The sequence below is a fragment of the Coturnix japonica genome, chromosome 4 (genome assembly GCF_054131305.1).
Source record: "Coturnix japonica strain WE chromosome 4, WE-NBRP24, whole genome shotgun sequence".
Lineage (NCBI taxonomy): Eukaryota > Metazoa > Chordata > Aves > Galliformes > Phasianidae > Coturnix > Coturnix japonica.
Window position 1 is genome coordinate 22356643 of NC_140666.1, and position 14110 is coordinate 22370752.

Consider the following 14110-nt stretch of genomic DNA (forward strand, 5'->3'; position numbering starts at 1 on the left):
CTTTTGAAAGCTTTTAAGTATATCTCAGTGAACACCATACAAATGCTGTCTGATTTCCTTCACTTATAAGAAAGAATTAAATTTCAGGGTTCTTTTTAATCCAATGAATACCATATTATTCCAAATACTCTAATTAAGTGTTTTCCAGCCCATGGAGTGTTTGATCCCATTCTGTCCTAGTTCTGGTAAATTGCATACTGAGAATAAGAGATGTACAATGCTTCTGGAAATATGAGAATGCATTCAACTTGTGTAGGACAGATAAAATTGTCAAGCGATGTATAAAGTAGTGAAGAACTCAAAGCAAATTCTTCCCTTGAGATGAAGAATAAATTGAGTTTATTCAAGATACTTGAAAGCTTGTTGATAGATTTGTTTTGAATCTGAAGGTATAAACAATAGTGGAGTTAGATCGATGCATAAGCCAATTATGTATTTCTTGCAGTTCTTATAAAACTTAGTCATTCTATGCTTTCTCACATAAATGTTGAACAAACTAAAACCCTTCTTGCACCTTCTGAATGATAAGAATAATTCTGAGAACAGTGATATTTTTTCACTGGTATTTTTGTGACATTGGCACTCTAACTACCCAAGAGATCACACAGCGATGTGACCATGACCATTCTATATGTGTGCGAAGAGGTTTGAGGATTTATAGATATAAATGGTTTATATGGGGAGATATATAGAAATATATATATCTATAGTAATAGAAATATACAAATTTCTATAGAAATATAGAAATATTATAGAAATATATATCTATAAATATATAGATAGATAAAATGTCTTACTCCAGCTTTTCCTTTCTTTTCAACATGTTCATTATTGCAAGAGATTTTTCTACCTGATGTTTGTTGTTACAGTGACACTATCACTAATAGTGACAAAAAAAAGTCAACAATATATATTGTGTTAACAGTCTGTAACTTATGTGCCTGTGTCTAGGTTCTATGCACTTAAAATGTTCTTAATTAGTTGTTTTGTTTGTTTGTTTATGAGACCAGCACTTCAGTGAAGTTTTTAGTGTGATTTCATAGTTCCCTGTTAGAATGGACTTCAGGACTTGATTGCTTTTGAACACAGTCACAAACATAGCTCAGAGCCAAGAGGAAGTTTTCTCATCTCAAATGTTGCTTCAGTAAGGACATTCCTTAGTATGAAATAGTAATTTTGATGTCTTATTTTTAGGAAATATTAAGATTATATTTTATTCCATAAAAAGTATTTGTTGCACTATTACATTATCGGGGCATGTGAACAGTTTTAGAATGTGAAAAAGTGCATTATTCTCAGTGGGAGCCAAATATATACTTCAGCAAAGGTGTATGTCTGGCCATTCAGATGTTCTGCAAGATATATATTATCTGCATTGCTCCTCTGGCAGAGTGAAAAATGTTTAATATAAGTTTTTCAAGGCATGGAAACATTTTGGAATTCATCTTCCTGTGAATATATGTTTGAAGGGGGCATTTAATAAAAGTGAAAATCTAGATTTCTTCTGAAAGCCTTTCTACATTTTCTTACCAGTGAAAATGAAACTTTAAAGTTATAACCTATCTTTCACAATTCGCCATTAGTAACCAGGCAATATGGGGAAAAAGAGATATCCGAAGTCTCTTTCCAAGGATTCTTTTCAGGGGACCATTGAACTTGTGTTTGGGGTATGTCATATTTTCCTTGATACCATCTTTTGCAGGCAAATGAGTTTTTCGTTCTCAGCACTTATTTAGGAACAGCGAAGGTAAAATTGTGGGTGCTGCGGTAATTGGGCAGCTCACTAAAATTGGTCTTTGATAATAATTTCATTGTGTGCTTGAATATTTCATTTTGTTCTGATTTAAGATGACTTTACCTATGTAATATTAATAATTTGGCAGTTGTTTTTAATGATTCTTATAGTTAAATGGAATTCCTAAGAGATGGAAAACTTTGTATTTGATTACAGATATATGCATTAGCTATTCACAATAAAATGTCAATCCAACATTAATGCATTAAACTCATACATTTTACAGTGCTCAACTTCTAGAAAATGTCATTGCTAAAATACTGTTATTTTAAGAATATGTGCAGATACTTGGCTAATGGAAATCAAATGAATCGTCTTTTTACTGCTTGAAATTGTAACATCTAAGCTTAACCTTCTACAGTCAATAGAGGATTAAATTTTTGGTCTTTATTTACATTAATCTACTTTATTTCTCATAGTACATGCACTTATATATTTTCCACACCTTGCAAATACAGGCTCCCATATTTCCAAGTGGTTCTGGCCCTATGACTGATTGTAAAGGTGAAGCATAATTAAAAGGTATAGACAAGGTCCTATCTTTTTCAGAGATCTCATCTTTAATTATAAAATGTGCTGCCATTCTCATTCATATTATCAGAAGCATTGACCAATATTCACAACTGTGAACTACAAAGGCTCTGATTCAATCTTTTGGGAGGTATCTGAGGAATTAATTTGTTTCTAACCCCATAAGCCTGTTCTATATTTGCAAGTTTTGAGTATTGTGTCATACCATCAAATTATGTTTGAAAATTTAATAAATTATATTTAATGCAGTGACTTTGAAATCAACAAGAGTAATGTCACTGTATTCACTGGGTCTGGAATTGTATATAATGTGCTAGAAGCTTGTTCTTTAAGGAAACAGTGAGACAAAACACATACTTTGAGCTTCTGTGAGTTTGCTTCACAGGGTAGTATTTAGTGGGTGTTTTCCTTGTTTCTGAACTTTCATAAATCAGGAAATACAAAATCATTTTGTCTATTACTGTCGCACCAGACTGTGAGGAGATTATGCCTTTCCCAAGTTTCTCACATCATGCTGTACTCACAATTTCTCAGAACTCCGCATGTTGGTTTTTACAGAAGGTACCTGGAATGTCATTATCACTTTGCATCTGCCTATAATTCTATCAGGAAACCTGAGTCCTGTGGTTGTCACAGGTGTCTACCAGAGATAGCACTGATAGAAATTATAGTGTAGGGAGGACTTGAGCCTGAGAGCATTTGAAAGGAGTGCTGATGGAATCACAAGACATTTCACTAAGCAGAAAATCCTGCACCTTATTTCTAACGCTGTTTAAATGCTCACTGTTGTGATTGTTAGAAGCATCTTGCTAGTGTGGCTGTGTAGTGAGGCTGGGTGCAGCGGTCTGCTTCTAGTCTTACATTAAGTCTGAACATGTTGCATAGTAACAAGTTTTTGATTTGCAGATATGAAAACAATTTCTACAATTATTAATTTGCTCAAGAAATCAGAGAGGTCTTAAATATAGATGACTTTCCATAAATCTCAACAAAAGGGTGATGGTGAATATAAGTGTAATTGGTCACAAGGCATGAGAGGTCTCTGGTAGGTATGTGAAGTGTAAGTGAGATACAGACAATATTAATTCAACTAAAGTTTAGCAAGCAATCTACACTTAGTACCTGTCCATTTGTTATGATATGCATTTATTAACAGAGGAGCAGATTAGCCCTTGGGATTTCCATCCCAGGGAAAAGTAGATGCTTTGATGTGTGTTTCCTCTGAGATCAGCATGGGAATTCAAAATAACAAAAACTCAGCAGTAAATGCAGCACCTTTTATTTGAAAAATAAAAATGAAACAACCAAATCTGCATTGAAATGTTCCACTTAAATGCCTTTCTGCCAGTGGTTTAATGTTTTATCCCTCTAAATTGCATACTAATTGTGAATTTCCATGCCAGGAGCTTACAGGCTGGTTCTGCACATATCCTCTCATGACGACCTCTGCTTCAGATATGGTTGTGTAACTTCTTTGGTACTACAAGCAGTGCTGTCTGGTGGAACCTTAAGAATAAGTCTATTAACATCATACAGAAATGATGGTTAAGCATCCAGGAAAAGTAGCTGACCCTTCTCCTGATAGATTAAGAAATTAGGTGGTGGTGTTGTGAACTTGTAACCCCAACAGATTTTTTTGAAGTGTAGCTCTTGGAGTTCTGGGGGTCTTTCACCTGAGAATGCAATGGCCACTGCTTATACTGCATTTAAATTAGCATTATTTCTGTAATCCAAAGAAAATAAAGTTTTATTGGAATTAGTAGTAAAGGATACCATGTATTGAGACAGGATTTTACCCTTTTTGTTTAAAGAAATTTAGCTAAAACTGCCTGGGACCTTCAGTTTTACATTCAGTTGTGCAACTGACAGTTGCTGGTAATCTGAGGGTGGTTTTCCAGATCAAATATTATGTGAAAAGCTATTTTATGCAGGGGAGATTGAAACAGGTCAAATAGTTTCAGTTAGTCTTGTTTTCATCGTGCATTTCTGTGACTAGTGCGTATTGACAGACTTAATTGCAATTGCTTCAAAAGCTAGAGGCTACTTATTTTGCCAAAGACTTTTCATATAAACATGACATTAATAAGGTGTATTTTAATTAAGTTGCAGATAGCTTTTTAGCAGGCTATTTGCTGAAACTTGACAAGAAGAAAACAATAATAGTTGAGCTGATGGAAACAGAATTTGTGAAAAGAATGAAGTGTTTACCACTGTGTTTTATTTAACGCAAATAATAATACACGAAGAACATTTCAGGCTTTGATAATAGCAGTGTGTCAATGAAACATGTGGATTAAGTCTTCCAAAAAGAGAACGTACAGCCTTGGTTCTCAGTTCCTTTGGGCTGCTGAAGATAATGAGTGACAGATTTCAGAGCCTTCCTGGAGAGGATTTCTTATTTCTAAAGTGGCTCTTCAGACTGTCTTAGGACAGTCACAAGTCATGTTTTATCTTCCTGTGAAGCACTGAGCAGTTGAAGTAATCTTGATGTAATAAATAATTCCTTTCATTTCCTAATTACACCCAGCTTCTGATTACTCATAGTGAATAAGCTGTATGTTAGTACCAGCTCAGTGCTGCCCTATCTACCACAAAAGGATGGCTCTGCTGGTTTATTTTCTCTGTAGTAAAGCACAGGATGTTTGCAAAGCTGTAGATCATTCTGCTCTCTTTGTGGCAGACTGCATTTCTGGGTTTTGGCCTTCCAAGTGAATTCTAAGTTGATTATCTGTGTTGGAAATGTTTTAAGGAGACATATGGACCTTTCTGGTCTAAAAATCTATTGTAAGATTGCCAGTCTGCAGTTCATCTACCCAGGGACAGGTGGTAGTTTTAGTACACAATGTGAAGGCTTAATGAATAGTTCCAGAACTAATCACTTTTCACTTTAGATAGAGAAGGAAAAAAGCATTACCTAAACACCTTTGTTATTTTGTGGTATCCTTCAGGCTCTGGATTGGTGTCCTACCAGGGTCTGAAGCTCCTGTACTTAAGTGCTTATCCTTCAAATAATGACCTACTCATTCTGGTCAGTTTGCTTGATCTTAGTCACTCTTTGTTGAAAAAAGGTAACACAAAATAAGTACCTTCTGTACTTAGAAATCATTGCAGTAAATCTATTTTTTTTTTTAAACCCTTCTTTAGGATTTGAACATTACAAAATATGTCATTTTGTGGGAGTCCACCCATAGCCTTTCTTATTTGAGGTGACTGCAAAAGTGTTGTGTGGTGGTGTGTTTCTGGTTGTTGATGTTTTTTCCATCCCTATAGATATATGGCAGATACATGTTTGGGGGGTGGGGAGTGAGTGGTCTTTTCTTTAGAATGATGTGAAAAGCTGTTAAGAAAGAATGATTGGATATGGATGTCTGTTTTTTAACACGACAATCTGTTATAGAAAGATTTACGTAATAAAGAATAAGTTTTTAATGAAATACATGCAGAGATTTGTTCATTAAGCTTCTCCTCTCTTTCTGTAGTAGTTATATCTAGTCATAGGTGTTACAAAAGTTTAAACACAAAAAAGGCCAAAGACATAAATTAATGTGCTTCCTTTTTTTCCCCCCTCTCTGGTGGAGTAATTAACATAACGAATCAATAACAGCTATATTTTTACACTGTAATCTGGTGAAATCAATAATGCTTTATGGTAGAATAACATCTTCTCAGTAGCTTTGGTATGGAAGGTCTAACTAATAAAATACAGGAGATAAACTTCTAATTTTTTTTTAAACTATCTTTTTATTTTTTTTTTAAATATAAAGGGTAATTTGTTTCCATCAGAAGATTATATTATCTATCCTTCAAGGCTGAGTGGATATAATTGCCCATCATGTAAATCTCTTGACAAATAGTGCCCTTAGGCAGCATGACACTAATAATTGTTCAATTACAGACTTTTAAGTTTTGAAATGGCCAGAGTCATTATTGTACACCTCGTTAATAGAAATAAAGGCACAATTTCAACACAGGAAAAATATTATTCTTGAGAAAATGAGTTCGTCTTTACAATTAAGGTCTTTTTTTAATTACCTGCAATGTTTTTAATGACCGTGATTGAATCCCTTTAATAATAATTGCTCTGTTTACTAAAAAAGAGTTATATATTAGGATATTCAAATAATAATATGTTAACATCATATTTTCCTTTTCAAATACTGTGTTTGTTCTACCTATATAGTTTCACTGTATTTTAAATGTTTCAAGCTGGTCAAATTTATTCTGTAAGCCAATATAATCATCCGATAACAAAGGATTACATTACTGACTTCTGGACTTCATTTTGATGTTCTCAGTTCTGCAATTTAAAGACTGAAGTTTGGCTGAAATTGATGATTCAATAATTCCTTCAGGTTAGGACAGTTCTTTGATGATGAATTATTAAAGATGAAATGGAAAATAACAGCTATTCCTTACAGTATTATTTCTCTGTTTTCCTTCCACTTATAAGTGGTGGGGAGAGAGCTTAGAAGAGCTCTCTTTCTCTGACAAAGTCTACTTGCAGAAGCCGAGAGGCTTTCTGCTATCCTAACTGCCCAACACAGACATATACATTTCATGCCTTGCCTGTGCCAGGCAAGGATCAATATCCTTCATCTTATTTCACTGTATTATTATTAATTATAAGTTATTATTTTGTTTAGATGATGTTAAAAATATATTATCAAATGAAACAATTGTCCTACCCCTAGAAATTGTAGTTTGATTATTTGATTTGTGAGTGTCACTACTTGTCCTACTGTGTACCTTTTGTGTTTTTCCATGTATTTCAGTAACGTGTATTTCAGCAACATGTAAACCCAAGGCAAAAAAGCAAGTTTTCATTGGAATATATTAGAGTGATTGTGTGTGGATTGTTTTTTGTTTGTTTGTTTTTGCATTCTTGCTACTTATTTAGGTCAATCTGACAAAAGATCAAAGAATTGTCTTAAAACTCTTTGTTATCAATGAAATTAACAACAAAGTATGATTTCTGAATGATCTGATGTGGACTGGATGCAGACTCAATTGAATTTTCCTTACTATTCAGACTAAATTGTCACAGTCATGACTGAGTTTTTTGTATTGCATTTTTGTATACTTCTTGATTAACATTTTGTGGGGTTTCAGCTTGCTTCAACTTTTTGGTTGGGGAAATTCTAGAAGCTTTAGAGCACTTTGTAGTGAGCCTCCCTGATTCTTATGGATCAGAGTGGGATCATCAGAGTATGGAGAATTACATTCTTTAGTCTAGGTCAGTGCCCATGTTGTATCTTATAATAACATGCAAAAGAAAGAAGTATGTTGGTTACTCTTGCATATACTTGTTTTGTTTAGATAGTCTCAATTTTATTCTATTTTTATCTCTATCACTACAGATTTGATTTAAGGTTTGATTTTTGAATGGTATAGCATGGAGCTAGGGCTTGGACTGGATCTTTGTGCGTCCTTTTCAGCTAAGGATAGCCAATGATATTCAGTCAATTATTGGTGGCAATAGCTATCATAGTGGTTATGCAGCTTTTGAAGAATATCTTCTTTCTAGCCTCCGAATGTATTTGAAATTAAATAAGAATATTGGGTGGTAACTAAAGAGGACATGCTTATGTTCCTGGTCTAGATGGTTTTCAAAAGAGAACTACCACAGGACAACCTGGCTAACAATAGTAACACAGGACCTTATTCCTGCTTTTGAAAACAAGTGCTTATATAGCAGGCTAATGGGTCTACTCATGGAAGGAAATACTGCATTGGGAACTGTGTATCGCATTAGTGTTGTTTAAAAAGATTTGAGATCTACTTTAAAACAAGATGATATTTCTTTGTAATTTACAAACCTTTTCAAAATCAATAGAACCATCCCAACTTTATCTAACTTTCAAATTTTTGCATTTTTGACATATTTTCAAAATTATTTCCCAACTCTTTTGTAATAATTCGCATTGATTGCATGCACTTGATCAGTCAAAGCAATAAAATGCAGACTCCGGTGCTGCTACAGTCAGCACATAGAGTAGTTATAGCTCATCTGGTCTTTTTGCTGTTAAGACACATTTTGCCTCTGAAATAAGAATTTTCAGAGCTGTCTTGAACTATCAGAACTCCCTAGAATTTGCAATAGGCTGAGGAGCTCTGGAAGAGCAAAATTAGCTGAGATGCTAGAAACAGTGTTAGATAGACGTGCGTTTATTTCACAACATCTTGCAGAAGCTTTTGTGTAAATGTGCTTGCCCATTCAGCTTTTGAAAGTAGCACTTGACTCTGGTTTTCTCATATGTGAGAAGTAGTTTTCAATCTCTTGTGTGTACAATATGAACCTAAAGCATAACCTCTCAAGCCCAACTGATATTTACAATAACTTTCATTTAAATTCTTGATTATGTATATGACTACATTTCAGAGGCTTCTGTTACTCTTCCTATTTTTTTTATATGTTTTGTTTTGCTTCTCATATAGAGCAAGATGAAAGTCAGCAACTGTGAGTATGCATAGGGCATAGCTGTCTTCTGGCACAGCCCACCTGTTGGCATCCTTTCTGCTTTGCAAATCCTAGCAGGAGTTGTTCTGATGGCCATGTAGCTGACTTTTGATCCTTTCCTTGATAAGATCTGCACTGAACAGAAACTGATTAAGCTGAATGCTTTGTCTTTGATGTATATTTTGTTATGAGAAACATGTACATTGGTGCACATCTGCTGGGCCTGAGAACCGCTAGAGCATGGTACTCATGTTCCTCGGGAGATCTAAGACTGAATGCCCACACAGAAAATGTTACCACTACAAAAGATATGTTGTCCTTTCATGCCACTTGATCCTGTTTGTCAGTCACTTGTGCCCTGAGGATGTTTTTGTGCATAGCAGTGCAGGAACTGACTTCATGGTGGCTTCCATTAGACAACTATTATTATGTTACAGGAATAAGTGGGCATGTGAGTTTTGTAGGGGAAAAGGAGGTATAAGAACAGAGTTTTAAATGGTATGTTCTGACATAATGTATATACTGGACTAATTATGCAGTAATGTTTTTAAAACTGGGATACTGTTGAAATTGTGAAGAAAGGATTGAAAAGTTTGCCACTTTATTATCAGTGCAGATTAAAAAGAACAAAAGAAGGTAAATACAGCTGCTCAGTAAACTGCTGGCTTGAAGAACCAGTGGGAAACATTAGTACAGCTGGTTGAAGAGTTGTGAGAATATTAAAAGGAACTAAGCATGCTGACACAACCTGAAAAATGTATGAATGGCATTGGAAAGTAGTATCATATGGCATTTAACTGTTCCTTTAGCTAAATTTTGCAGTCTACCAATGTGCCTGCAAACAGCGCAGTTTTGTGCCTGCTGCAACTGGAACTCTATTGGTTCACCAGATTGTCTCTAAATGCTGCTATTACTTCCATCTGAAGCAAGTTATTTAACATACACTGATAATGGTCAGAATTTAAAATCATATGGTCCATAGTTGTCATGTTTATATTCTGTGTTAATTATCAACTTTTAAATTCACTTAGAAGTCTGATTGAATTCTGCTGCCTACTGAAGGCAAGTTTGTAGGACACCTGAACTAAGTGGTTGCAATCAAAGGCATACTTGTTTTGGAAACAAGCACTGTTGGATCATCACATATGAGTTCTCTGTTAGAACTGTTAGTCATGCCACCAGACCTTGGAGAGGAGCAAAAGAGCAAAGGCTGCCTGACCCTTGAACTCTTGAACCTGATGGGAGCTTAAAGAAGTGCAGGCTTTCAGAGAGCTTCATAGGTAGAAGAGCTGGTAGTGCTGGCTGGAGTAATTGTTTCTGTGGTTGTACTAGAATGACATCTTATTCCCTTTCCTATTTATTCTGTCTATGTTAATGATGCAGTGTGTATGCTTAGTTGCATATATACATGCTACCCCTAAGGATCTCTGGTAGTCACGGTTGGGCTGACATCAAGCAGTATCATGTTCAGGCAAGAAGAGATTTACATGCAATCCTTAAAGCTGGATAATCTCCAAAGCCTCCTGCTTTAAGGTCTGAATTCGTGTCTCTTTGCGCTGCTTCAGAAGTAACAGAAGGGCAAGTCCCTAAATTACAAAATTTAGGGCTTGAATAATGGTGAAGCTGAGAAATGGCCCCGAGTAAATACAGATTTATGATGCAGGGGAGAAGTAGTATATTTGATTTCTGCTATTGCCCTATGTGGCTACTTTATACCATTCAGTCTACTCCTAAGGATTTTTAAAATGTCATATCTACACGTGCATCACTTACTGTCCTTCTTGCAATTCAGTCTAACGTACCTCTCTGAGTCTGAGAGGTTAGTTTAAAAAACATGAAAAACCTTTTGTTTGAACAGGTATTGGTACTTCATTCTCAAATGTTTTGCTTGTTGAAAAGTCTCAGCACTTCCTTCTCTCTGGTACAGTGTTTTTATAGAGCTAGTAATATTGTTCTTGAAGATTCCTTTTAATTCCTTCACAATATGAGTTGTCTTTCCTATGAAACTATGTGCAAGTAAAGGAAGCAAAATTGGACCTTAGATTATAACGATGTGTCGCATGCACTATTGGGGTTCACATAAAGCTGTGTTCTGCATGGCAGATTTCAACACACAGGATGCATTTCTAATGTCAGAATGCAAGTATGAAGGTAGATAAAGAATTAGGTTTTAAAATAGTGGTCTCTGAGCACTTAAGCATACAGAATTACTATGGGTTTAACTGGAGAGAGAATTAAATGTGTTCTCAGAGAAGTCACTTGTTAGCTCCATTCCTGATCTGCACGAATGGCCTAAGCAGTGGAATCCCAACATGAAGCAGCAAATTTGCTGATTATTCCAAACTTCAGGGAGTAATGAATGCAAACTTTGCCATGGATGAGATGCAAAAGAACTGTGAATTACTTACTAATTAGGCAGGCTTATGGGTTTTCAGAATAGTATGGTTAGTTAATGAGAAGTAATATACTGTGCAAAAATAAGAAACAGGTACTTCAGGAACAGCCCAAGCAAGCTGGAAGGGATTTGCAGGACAGGAGAAACCTTTTTCCTAGTTATGCACATCTGATGACTTGCTGTGAGTCTTCTCTTGTTTTTAAACCATGTATTTATTTTAAACATGTGATGTATTTCAGTTTTGAAGCAAATTTTGAGCTGCGTTTTCAAATAATTTAGGCCTCTAATTTTCAATTTCTGAAACCCTCTTATATCCCTGGAGGTTTTTCTGCATATCACATTGTTGCATAGCACAGGGATTTCCCAGATGAACAGTGATCTTTTTAGCCTAATTCATGCTGCTTAAAGATGCTTTGATGCCGGGGTTGTGCTTTATACTTGCCACAGCCCGGCACCATTCACAATTCTCTCTGTGAAGAACTTCCCCCTGATGTCCAGTCTAAATCTTCCCTCCTTCAGCTTGAAGGAGTTGAAAAGTTGATTCCCCAAATCATTTAGCATTCATTTTGAAAGATGTCTGTTGTAATGGTTTTTAACATGTATTTCTTGAAAATCTTGACATTTTCAGATTGTGAATAAAAGCTGATTCTTTTGACCCCAACATCCATATTTGTTAATTTTGAAAGAAGTATTTATTTTCATTCTTAAGGTTGTAAACATAAAAAAATATAGTGAACGGGAAAGCAGTATCAGCGGCACTCTGGCATTTTCTTGCATGCAAGCAACCTGTTTGCTATACAAAAGATGAGAGCTGGGAACAGTATTTGCATAATTGAGTGTAAAGTTTGACCTGCTCTTTTACTTTCAGTACTTTGGACCAGCAGGAAGGAAACCCTGTTGTGGAGCTGACCCTCCTCATGTCTCATTTAGCAAAAGAAAGGACTGTCCTTATCCACAGTAGTCACGCAGATCTGTTGGATGGATGTATCTTGTAGAAGACATAAATCCTGCATGTTTTTCTTTTCAGTGGTGTCTGTTCAGATGGTGCCTATCAAAGCTAGAGATGTTTCCTTGGCAGAAAGGTAATATGTTCAGACAGGTAGTAAAGAATGTTGGAATGAAAGATTTAAAGATGCAGGGAGAATTTTTAATGTTGCATCTGGTTTTCATCCCTAAGAATACATAGTTGTGTTTCCTTTTGTGTTTATTTTGTCTGAATGAATGAGAATGGTGATAGGCTTACTGATATACTTTTTTTTTCATGTTCATGGGATGATAACGTACAGCCAACCATTGCAAAGCAAGGGGCACTGACTCTGTGGTCACTGTGTCACTAACAAACTAGAAACCACAGGCTGAGACTTTCTCCAACTAATTAGTACTAGGATGGAGTGTCAGATGAATCCCTATCATCTGCTTTAGAGGAAAGCTAGCAGTTGAATTTAAACAGCCTTCCTGACTGCTTTAAACTAGAACAGTTGTCCTGGAATATGTGCTTTCTTCTGCATGGATTTGTTGTTAATCCAACAGGTAGACAGTAATGATAATAACTGAAAGTTCTTAAACTGCCTCAAAAAATTCATAAGAAGAATTGTCCATGTATAAGTTGAAGTAATTTGCAGTTTCTTCATTGTCTACTATTTATAACTATTTGTGCTTGCATCAGCTAAGAATCAATATGCACTTTTTTTTTTTTTTTAAATTGTAGCATTTTCTAATGAGAAAAAAACAATGAAGGAAATAATGTGGTGTTGATGAAGGAGGTTGATATGAAGTGTATGTTAGTTTATGAAGTCAAAGCATGGAAAGAGAAGAAAGCTAGGAATTCATGCTCTCCTCTCCCTGTGCACCCCACCCCAAATGCGCACTGCACAAGAAAACATGGGAATAAATGAGTGAAACTGTGTGCAGCATATAAGGCTGACTGCAGTCAGCCTATTTCCTTCCTCTTTGCTACGTGCTGCTTGTGGAAAATTCAGTTCCTTTGCTGAAAGCTAGCAGCCCTTTATTTATTTTTTGTTTTCAGCTTGCTTCTTGATGTTAGCAGCTCTTTTATGCATTTGACATGCTTCTGGAGTGTTTGTATATATACAGTGTGCTATTATTCATGATTCATTTTTGTGTAACTTTATGGGAAAACTGGACTTTAAGATGGTAAAAAATAATTAATGATGAGTATCCTTACTCCTGCCTGAATCACTTTCATTCAGATGTATATAGAAATAGCTGGCTGAAGACCAGGTAGCTGAAATATTCTTGTCAAGCCTAATAGGTATATACTAACAGGTAAGTCAGGAAGCAGTTGCTTTGCATATGCTGTTTGGCAGAACTGAATGACTACTGGTTCCTTTCTCTGAAAAATGAATTAACAGAGATTAAATGTGTTAAGCGTTGAACTGAGGTGCAAAAAGCATGTTGATTTTTGAAATACCTCTTTCATCACTGTTTTAAAAAGAAAGGGAAGGAAAATGTGTCTACTACTTACTGACTGCAGTACAAAAAATCAGTCGGTTAAATAGCTCGTGATCGTGTTGGAACTCAGAAAAGACACGTGGAGAACACCAGTTAATATACTGTTAAGTGTTTTCTCAGTTATAAATAAAATCAGATGTGACTTTTTTTTTTTTGAGCTGAATGAAACAAATGCAAGCAAATGTAGCTTCATATACTTACCACTCATTTGGTTTTTGATGAGTAAGTTTAAAAGGGATTTCATTGTCAGAAAAGACCTTCCAAACCAGCTTTCTCAAATGTATATTTTTATTCTTTAATATCTTACAATTACATGCTTGATTATCTGATAATACATTTAGGAACCTTATTCTCTTGGTTAGCAGTCCGTTCCCATTACATGGATATTAACAGCAGCACAAAGCCATCTGCATCATTATAGGAGCTTCATCTTGAAAACATCCTAAGTAACTTAAGCTTT

The 14110-nt window shown here is 35.4% G+C and overlaps 1 protein-coding gene across 4 annotated transcripts in view; it reads left to right on the forward strand.

Moving 5' to 3' along the window:
* TENM1 (teneurin transmembrane protein 1) overlaps positions 1 to 14110 on the forward strand; it is a 782075-nt gene that overhangs the window by 60368 nt on the left and 707597 nt on the right. The window lies entirely within an intron of this gene.